Raw genomic sequence first — 9,334 nt, forward strand, 5'->3', positions numbered from 1 at the left:
TAAGTGAGGGTTTGTTGGGATGGGGTGGGAGTGTCAGGGGAAGACCAAGGTTTGAGCTGGTAGACACCTATGTGGAGATGTTGAGTAAGGCATTTGAATATATGAATGTGGGAGAGAATCTGGAAGAGAGGTCTGAGATGGAGATATCCAAGAAGACTTTTTGCTCCCAGCAATAACAGACTACCTAATTTCAGGCCAATACACTTACCAAGAATAAATAGAAAATCTGGGCAAAATGTGAAAATAATTGTTTGTAGGTACCGGTAAGCTACCAAAGCAGCAACAATTTGAGAGGATTTCTTCAGATAGAATGAAATGATGCTGATAGACGCATGCAACTACATGATGGGGGGAAAAGGACAATAAAGGGTAAATACCTTAGTATCTCTAAGTGAAAATTGTAAGAATTGTCTTTTGGATTTCAGGCATATGTAAAATTGAGATATATATTAATAATTACATAAGAAAGATGGGTAATTGGAGTTATACTATTCTGAGGTATTTGCAGTATCTGGAAGGTGGTGAAGTTATTAATTTATATCAGATATTAATAAGTCAAAAAGGCATGCTATAATCTCCAAACTAATCACTAAAGTGAGTGATTTATCATTGAGAAGAAACAGAGACCTAAGAGGATATAAGACATTTGATTAATCATCTAGAAAGAAAGAGAAGAGGAAATGGAATGTAAGGCAGGTGAAAAAGAAAGCAAATGGTAAGATAGTTGACTGAAATCTCAATATATCAGAACTTATATTAAATATAATACTCTCATTAAAAGACAAGTATATCAGATTCTTTTAAAAAGCCACCTATATGCTACTGACAAGAGATATACCTTGAATATAAAAATGACAAAGGATTGAAAACAAAAGGAGGAAGAATCACACACAGTGCAAACTAACCAGAAGACAGCTGGTGCATCTAAACTAATACCAACCTTGATTTCAGGCAAGAAACATAACTAGAGATAGAGAAGGACATTGTGTAGTGATGAAAGTTCAGTCCAGCAAGATGATTTAAGAATTTTAAATTTGCATGTACTTAATACACATTGACAACACACAAAGCAAAAATTTCTAACATAATCCCCAATATAATTCTAAAAAAATACATGAGTCCAAAAAAAAAAAAAAAAAAACTAATGGAAAGTAGAAAATATTTTAAACTGAATACTAATGAAGATATGATATATGAATACCTTGTGGGGAACTGAGACAGAAATTTATAGCTCTCAATTTATATATTGGAAAAAAAAGACTAATAATAAATTATTTCAAGTGTCTATCTCCAGAGGTTGTTTAAAGAATAACAAGTTAAGCATAAATAAAGCTGAAGATAGAAAATAATCAAAAGAACAGCAATCCATGAAATAATTTCTTTTTGAAAAGAAAATAAAATGGATAAACATCTGGAAAGATTGATAAAGGAAAAAAAAGAATTACTAATGTTGGAATGATCACCATATATTCTATAAACATTATAATGGCCATAAGAGGACCAACATTTCTATTGCAATAAATTCTAAAATTTGGGTGAAATGGCAAGAATATGAGGTCCTTAGTAAGGAGGGGTCTGAGGGTTGCCCACCACAATCCTTCTGTTCACCAGCCATTGACCAGAACTTTAGCAGGTGACCACATCTATAGATTGTAAGGAAGATTGAAATTTAATCCTCAATCTCACTGGCTCTATGCCCAACTTTTTATTAGTAGTATTTTTTAGTTACTGAGGAGGAAGCAGACAGAAATTTAAGTGGGGAGCCCTCGAATACTCTGATACACTAACATTTTCTCAACTACTACAGTTTTAAATCTTGGAGGGACTGTGGACATTTATTTAGCTTTCTCGTATCAGTTGATAATTCACCTAAACTGAGATGGCTTTAATAATTTAAAATAAAGTAGAAGTGAAGGGAATTAGCATTTATTGAGAGACTATCATAGATCAATCCTTTGATAAATTGTCTCATTAAACTTTTAATTATCCCATCAGGCAGGAATTATCATGCTTATTTTATTGATGGGTAAACTGAAACTCAGATTGGTTAATAATTACTTGAATTTATATAGCTAATAAAGCCAGACATAAAGTTGGGTCAATCCAGGAATAAGACTGAACACACTATTTCCACAGCCTTTAAATGTATTGGAAATATATAGATTTTTAATTCTGAAATAAGCCCTGTCCTCTAGCAGTGTGAATTAATCTCCCTTTTTTTGCTCCCCTGGCATTTCATATATGTTTGTGCTATAACATTTATCACACGAGTTTTTAATGTGTATGTATTTACCTATGCTAAGTGTCTTTTCCATGACTCTCACCCTTCAAGGAAGTCTTTAGGAACTGATTTATCTTGTTCATTTTTGTGTCCTACTTTTGATCCAGAGGGGCACAGAGGTAATGTTGTTGAATAAATGAATGAATAAATGAACTTTAAAACCCATTAAAAGTTTAAAAAGGACACAAAAGGCACTAACTGTTCAAAAAAGATCGACATATCAGACTACATTAAAATTAGAAAATTTCAGAGAAACTCACTGCTTCCAATTTCATTCTTACAATTAAGAAAGTATTACAGAAATTTCCAGGTATTTTCCAAACATTCCTGAAATGTTTTAACTGTTTCAATGTCTTGACAGAAATTCATGTTGCTTAAAGAATATCTGTGCAGTAATTAAGCCTTAACCCAGACAAAATGTTTAATTAATTGCAAAATGATAGATTCCATTACAAGGATAGCACTTCTTTTGCCGCAAATTCCACATTAAATTGTTTCCTCAGTCTGAAAAGAATTTATTCATTCCTCCTGGGACATCATTACCATTTTAATTTAAGTTAATATGCCTTTAATTTTATTAGTACTCCCATTGTCACGATCCCTTTTTTCAGTTTGCTTTTATTTCAGAAAAAAAAATTAGTTCTTAGTTAAGAAACATATTTTATTTATTTTCTTTGTGATAGAAATTTAAAGCATTTATTAGAATTATTAGCTATTATGTGACCATTTAGCAATTTATGACTATTCCCGTTACAAAATTTAAACTTTGCTGTCTTAAATTTGTGAGTGGAAGAGTAGCTTCAGAAATGTAGGCATCTGTTCTCTGAATTCCAACACATGGACCTTAGTTGGCTTTAACAAAACTAGTTAATTACAATATTTTCGATTTTTGACTTGGGAAAAGAGGAACGAAAAGAAAGACTATTTATTTTTTGAGTCATGAGAGCATTCCCATATGTTATTTTGTTAGTCACCAGACCAGTTTGACTGTAGGCACTATAACCAGATTGCCAAAATGAAAATGTTAAGGCTCAGAAGATTTCAGTTTCTTGCCCAAAGTCAAGCTATTAAGTAGTGGAGCCTGATGTTAAATCTCTAGATGTGTTGCCTCAAAGCTCACGAATCTGTTTTTGTCAAGGTCATCATTAATTAACCTTCATTTGCCATTATCTGCCTTTCTCTACCAACCGGTAGTATTTGGCAAACTTGTTCACCTCTTCCTTCTGCTTCTTCCCCAAAGTCATTTCCCTTTATTAAATGCTGATTTTTACAGACCAGAAATACAAAATAAAGTAGAAATAGCCCCCAGTTAGAAGCTACAGGACTGATATCACGTGACTCCTGCTGCAGCACCTTGAACATATTCTTAAGGTTGGGGAATTAGGAGGATTTTGAACCTGCATTAACCTGCCTCCCCCGCAATCTCTCCCCGAGTTATAAAGAGTCATCGATGTGAAGTGCAGATAAGACACCTCTCTTGCTGCCCCAGTGAAGGGCATATCATCAGAAGAACTTGTTTGGATGGCACATAATCCAAGGATGACATTTCACATGAGGAGAAACTGGTACCAAAACGTGGATGGGGAGACTAAGGTGTGATAGGACAAGAACGAGGATGGAACATTTTCCTCTCTCTGTTTACAGGATCCTGTCAGGAAGTCCTCCTAGCTGTGGAAGTACTGGCTAGTTTCTCTTCTTTAGAGTCCTTATGCTGCTTTCTCTTCTTCCTCTTCTTTTTTTTTTTTTTTTTGCTCTTTTTCTTTCCTAAAAAGTTGTCATCACAGGACACAGGCTATTTCCTTGAAGCCCTCACTTAGCTGCCTTGGGAATGACTTGGATAATGAGCCCCTGGAAGGCATTGATTTCTTTCCCATCTTTTTCTTTGGCCTGTCTCTCTTAGAAGATTCACCATGGACTCCTTTATATTCTTTCATGGCTTTTTCATATTCCTTCCTGGTACCCTCAGCCTTGCAATGTCATCCCTCTTTCTTCTCTCTGGACATTCCCTTCCAGGTCTTGTTTGCCTTCTTGGAAAGATCCATAATACTGATGCTAAGGTGCTCTGACATGGTCTTTTCTCAGCCAGCATTGAGCCATGGCATGTGTGCATAAATATGCCCCTTCAGGGCATAGAGGTCTTTGCCCTTCTCCATCTCCACAGGCTTCTTGCAACCCTTATGAACCTTGATCTTTTTGAGGTATTTCCTCTTCTTTTCATTCCAGTCACTGTCATCCTCATTACTGGAGGAACTGGCAGAGGCATTGCTGTCGGACATCTCTGCCATTTCTTCTTCCTCTTCACCTGAGTTGAATGCCTTATTGGTTCCTTCTCCTGAGTCATCTCTGTTGTTGATGGCATAGGCATCCTTTATCAGCTCCAAGTGGGCATCACGCTCATCTTTGTCACAGTTAGAGACCTATATATTGTAGCTTTGATTTAGCCTCTCTTTCAATATTTCATTTTTGATGTTGAACATTTTGCATTAACAAAATCAGTTTCCCAGACATCTGCCTCTTGATGCTTCTGACGGTGTACTGAGTCCCCTGCTTGGTCTCAATATCAAAGTTAAAGGAGCAAGAGGTGAGGTCACAGGTCCAGTTGACAAAGGAGATCTTGTGAGAGCAGATGTGCATAGGTGGCTTGTAAGCCTGGATACAACCTCACTCCAGCAGATACATTAGTATCTTGATCTTGCCTTATAGGCAAGTAGTCTTGATCTTGCCTTATAGGAGCAGGTGATGCACCAGGCCCCTGAGTGCCTTTGGAAGTTGCCTGGAACTGTAAACTTGTGGTTCATTAGTGTTTTCATGACCCAATTAACAATCTCTTAGAGGGATGTTGGCACATTCTTGGTGATCTGTCTGTCAAAGTGCTTCTCCATCTCTTCCTCATTCATCATGGGAGTCAAGAAAATGTCCTTGAGGAGCCTGGGTGGCCAAGACTGTTAAGCATTGGACTCTTGATTTCAGCTCAGGTTATGATCTCAGGGTTGTGAGATCAAACCCCACCTCAGGCTCTGCACTCAGTGGGGAGTCTGTTTAAGGATTCTCTCTCTCCCTCTCTCTCTGCCTCTCCCCCCACTTGCACTCTCGAGGCTCTCTTTCTCTCTACAAATAAATTAATAAATCTTAAAAAAAAAAAAAAAGAAAGAAAACATCCTTGTTCTTGGAGAAAAGGAGGACCAGGAAGTGGCAATAGGTTTGGTCCTGCCTGTTGGACAGATCCAAGCTGATCACAAAGAACATCTGGTGCTGATCCTTGTAGGGCAGCAAAAAGAGATTAAGTATCTAGGTATAGGGTATCTTACAGTCAAAGGTCTTGCTGTGCAGGTGCAGAAAGTTGAGGTAGATCCAAATGTTCTCAAAACCATAAGAAGTCAGACATTGCAGCTTCTGGAAAATGCATCTCCAGGCCTCCAGGATTTTGGACATCTTAACAGGTACTGGGCAAAATCCTCAACTAGGTCCGCATCATCCTCTAGAGTGACACATAGAAGTGCACCTCCATGAGAGAGACTTTGGAATCAACATTCTGGTGGAATTTGGTGTCACCTCATTCTTGCCTGTGGTGCCCTGGGACATGTTGCTGAGGGGTATTTAAAAAAGCAGCTGGTTACCAATGTCAAAGGAAAACAGCAGTCCACCAAACTTCATTGTCCCTCAGTTTTAGCCCTTCATACGTAGGGCCTTCTCTATTAGCTCAAAGCAATAGTGAGTTTTAAAGGAATCAGAGTTTCTTAAATCTGGATTCTCATAAGCCATCATACTTGCAGACGTGGCTGTTCTTTGTGAGAAATTTAAGTCTATGATCCAGAACTACACTGTATTAGATGACTTCCATTAGCACTCCAGCCTGGATGTTGTCCATTTTGCCTGTCTTGCTATTCTTAAAGATTGCACCCAGGTGGCTCAACCTCAGCCAATTATCATTCATGAGGCCTTTCACCTTCTGATAGATACCTTGAACTCCAGAGTTTCCGCTATGAGAATAAAGATTTGTTTTAATTGTTCCCCACTGTTTTCTCTATACAGCATAGAGCCCATTTTGCACTTAGTAAATATTTGTGTAATAAATGAAAGAATTAAGGAATGTAGGCCTTTCATAGTACAGCTTGGTATGGACCATGTATAGGTTTATGTCACAGCTGTGTCTGTATAAACATCAACAATACCTCACTAATGATAAATATTGTTTCTATAAATGACACCAATGTTTACCCTATCACTCACATAAAAAAAACTAGGGGCTTCCTGTTTCTGGTTCCACACATAAAGAGCTTGGAAGTTGCCACTTAATCTTAATAACAAGTAGGATGGTGAACAGACAGAAAAATCAACATCTCTTCTAGGATCCAAAGGAGAAATGAGAACATAAGGGAAACCAAGGCCCTCAAGTTTGGAGAGACAGGTGACAATTCATAGTCTCAGCCTACTGGAGCAGAGACCTCATGTGTGGAAATTGTCATGTGAACCATGTATTATTGGAGTCTAACTGTCTTAGAGGAAGGAAAAACCAAACTCAATCACTCTAACCTTTCATGTGGATGAAGGGAAATCTCCAACCCACTGTAGATGTCCTTTACCACCAAAGGAGGGAGGAAAAAACTAAGAAACACTTGTGAACTTCATAGTCCAGAGGCATATAGGCTTATTAAAAGACTGAGACCTAATCATATGACTATAGAACACTTTCTCTTCCCCACATCTCACCACCACATTAGTAAAGATGTATTTGCAGCAGTTCCTGTTACCCAAGTACATAGTGTGTGACTATTAGGAAAAAATTACATGGCATACTAAAAGGAACCCTCTCCGCCGCAATATGAAAAGATGGAACAAGCGTCAGAACCAGACATGGCAGGGATGTTGGATTTATCATACCAGGAATTTAAGACAACAATGATTTGTATTCTGAGGGCTCTAATGGATGAAGTAGACAGCATACAAGAACAAATGGCAATTGTAATTAGAGAGATGGAAATCCTAAAAAGAACCAAAGAAAAATGCTAGAGATAAAAAAACAAAAACAAAAACAAAAAACAAAAAAAACCCTACTGTAACAGAAATGAATAATGCTTTTAATAGGCTTATTAGTAGACTGGAAAAGACAGGAAAGAATCTCTCAGCTTGAGGATATGTCCATAGAAACCTCCCAAACTGAAAAGTAATGAGACAAAGACTGGAGGGAAGAGAACAGAATATCAAAGACTGAGGGACAACTATAAAAGGTGTGACATATGTGTAATGGGGATTTCAAAAGGAGAAGAAAAATAGAAAGGAACGAATAAATATTTGAAACAGTAATGACTGAGAATTTCCCCAAGCTAATGTCAGACAGCAAACCATAGATCCAGAAATTCAGAGAACATCACACAGGATAGATGTCAAAAAAAAACCTACACCAGGCATATAGTTTTTTAAACTATAGAAAATTAAAGATAAAGAAAAAAATTCTGGAAGAAGGCAAAGACACACCCTACCTAGAGAAGAACAAAGATGAGAATTATATCTGCCTTCTTAAAAACCATTCAAGTGAGAAGAGAGTGGAGTGAAATATTTAGTGTCAAGAGAAAAAAACCACCAACTAGAATTTTGTACCCTGAAAAATTATTCTTCAAACGGAAGGGAGAACTAAAGCCTTTCTCTAAAGTTTAAAACTTTTAATTTTCTTATTCTTAATTGATATAACAGATAACAGTTTGTTCAAAATAATAATAGTAACTGCATTTTTAAAAGTTTAATTGAGAAACAATCTGACAAACATCATTGTATATGTTTGAGGTATACAGCATGATGGTTTGATTTATATATATTGTGAAATGGTTAACACAATAGGTTTAGTTAATATCCATCATTTCATATATATACAATAAAAAGAAAAGAAATTCTCCTTGTGATGAGAACCCTTAGAATCTACTGTATTAACAACTCTTCTATATATCATACAGCTCTATTAGTCATTGTGTTGTACATTACATCCCTAGTACTTATTTGTCTCATCACTGGAAGTTTGTATATTTCCACTACATTCCTCCAGATTCTCCACCCTCCACCCCCTGCTTCTGGTAACCACAAATCTGATGTCTTTTTTATGACTTTGGTGTTTTTTGCTTTGTTGTATTTTGTTTTGTTTTTAGATTCCATGTGTAAGTGAGATCATACAGTGTTTGTCTTTCCTCGACCTATTTCATTTAGCATAATGCCTTTAAGCCTATCCATGTTGTTGCAGATAGTAGGATTTTTCTCATTTTTTATGGCTGAATAATATCCCATTGTGTGTATGTGTGTGTGTGTGTATATATATATATATACACACAAAAGTTCTTTGTCCATTGATGGACACTTAAGTTAGTACCATGTCTTGTATATTGTAAATGATGCTGCTATGAACATGGGGGTTCAGACATCTTTTCAAATTTGTGTTTTGGTTTCCTTTACATCCCTAGAAGTGGAATTGCTGGATCATATGGTAGATCTATTTTTAATTTTTTGAGTATCCTCCATACTGTTTTTCCATCATGGCTGTGTCAATTTACAATCCCATCAACAAATGCAAAAGGGTTTTCCTTTTCTCCACAACCACACCAGCATTTGTTCTCTCTTGTCTTTTGGATGATGGCCATTCTAACAGGCAGGTGGTGATATCTCCTTGTGGTTTTAATTTGCATTTCCATAATGACTAGTGCTGATGAATATCTTTTCATGTACCTGTTGACTATTCACATATCTTCTTTGGAAAAATATCTATCCAGATCCTTTGCTCTTTTTGAATTGGATTATTACTGTTGTTATTGTTATCAAATTTGCTATATAGTTGTATGAGTTCTTTGTATTTTTTTAGGTATTAACCCCTTATCAGATATATGATTTGCAAATATGTTTTTCCCATTCCATTTGTTGTCTTTTCACTCTGTTGTTGATGGTTTCTTTTGTTGTGCAGAAGCTTTTTTTAGTTTGATGTGGTCCCACTTGTTTACTTTGATTTTGGTGCTTGTGCTTTACGTGTGATTTCCAAAAATTTATTAGCAAGATCCAGGTCAAGGAGAATTTTTT

At 36.4% G+C, this 9,334-nt stretch overlaps 1 pseudogene; it reads right to left on the reverse strand.

Annotated features, from left to right (window-relative positions):
* Positions 1-3,932: 3,932 nt before the first annotated feature.
* LOC118022505 lies at positions 3,933-8,801 on the reverse strand (annotated as a pseudogene).
* Positions 8,802-9,334: the final 533 nt, after the last annotated feature.

Source organism: Mirounga leonina, unplaced genomic scaffold (assembly GCF_011800145.1).
Source record: "Mirounga leonina isolate KUSES-001 unplaced genomic scaffold, KU_Mleo_1.0 Mir_176, whole genome shotgun sequence".
NCBI lineage: Eukaryota > Metazoa > Chordata > Mammalia > Carnivora > Phocidae > Mirounga > Mirounga leonina.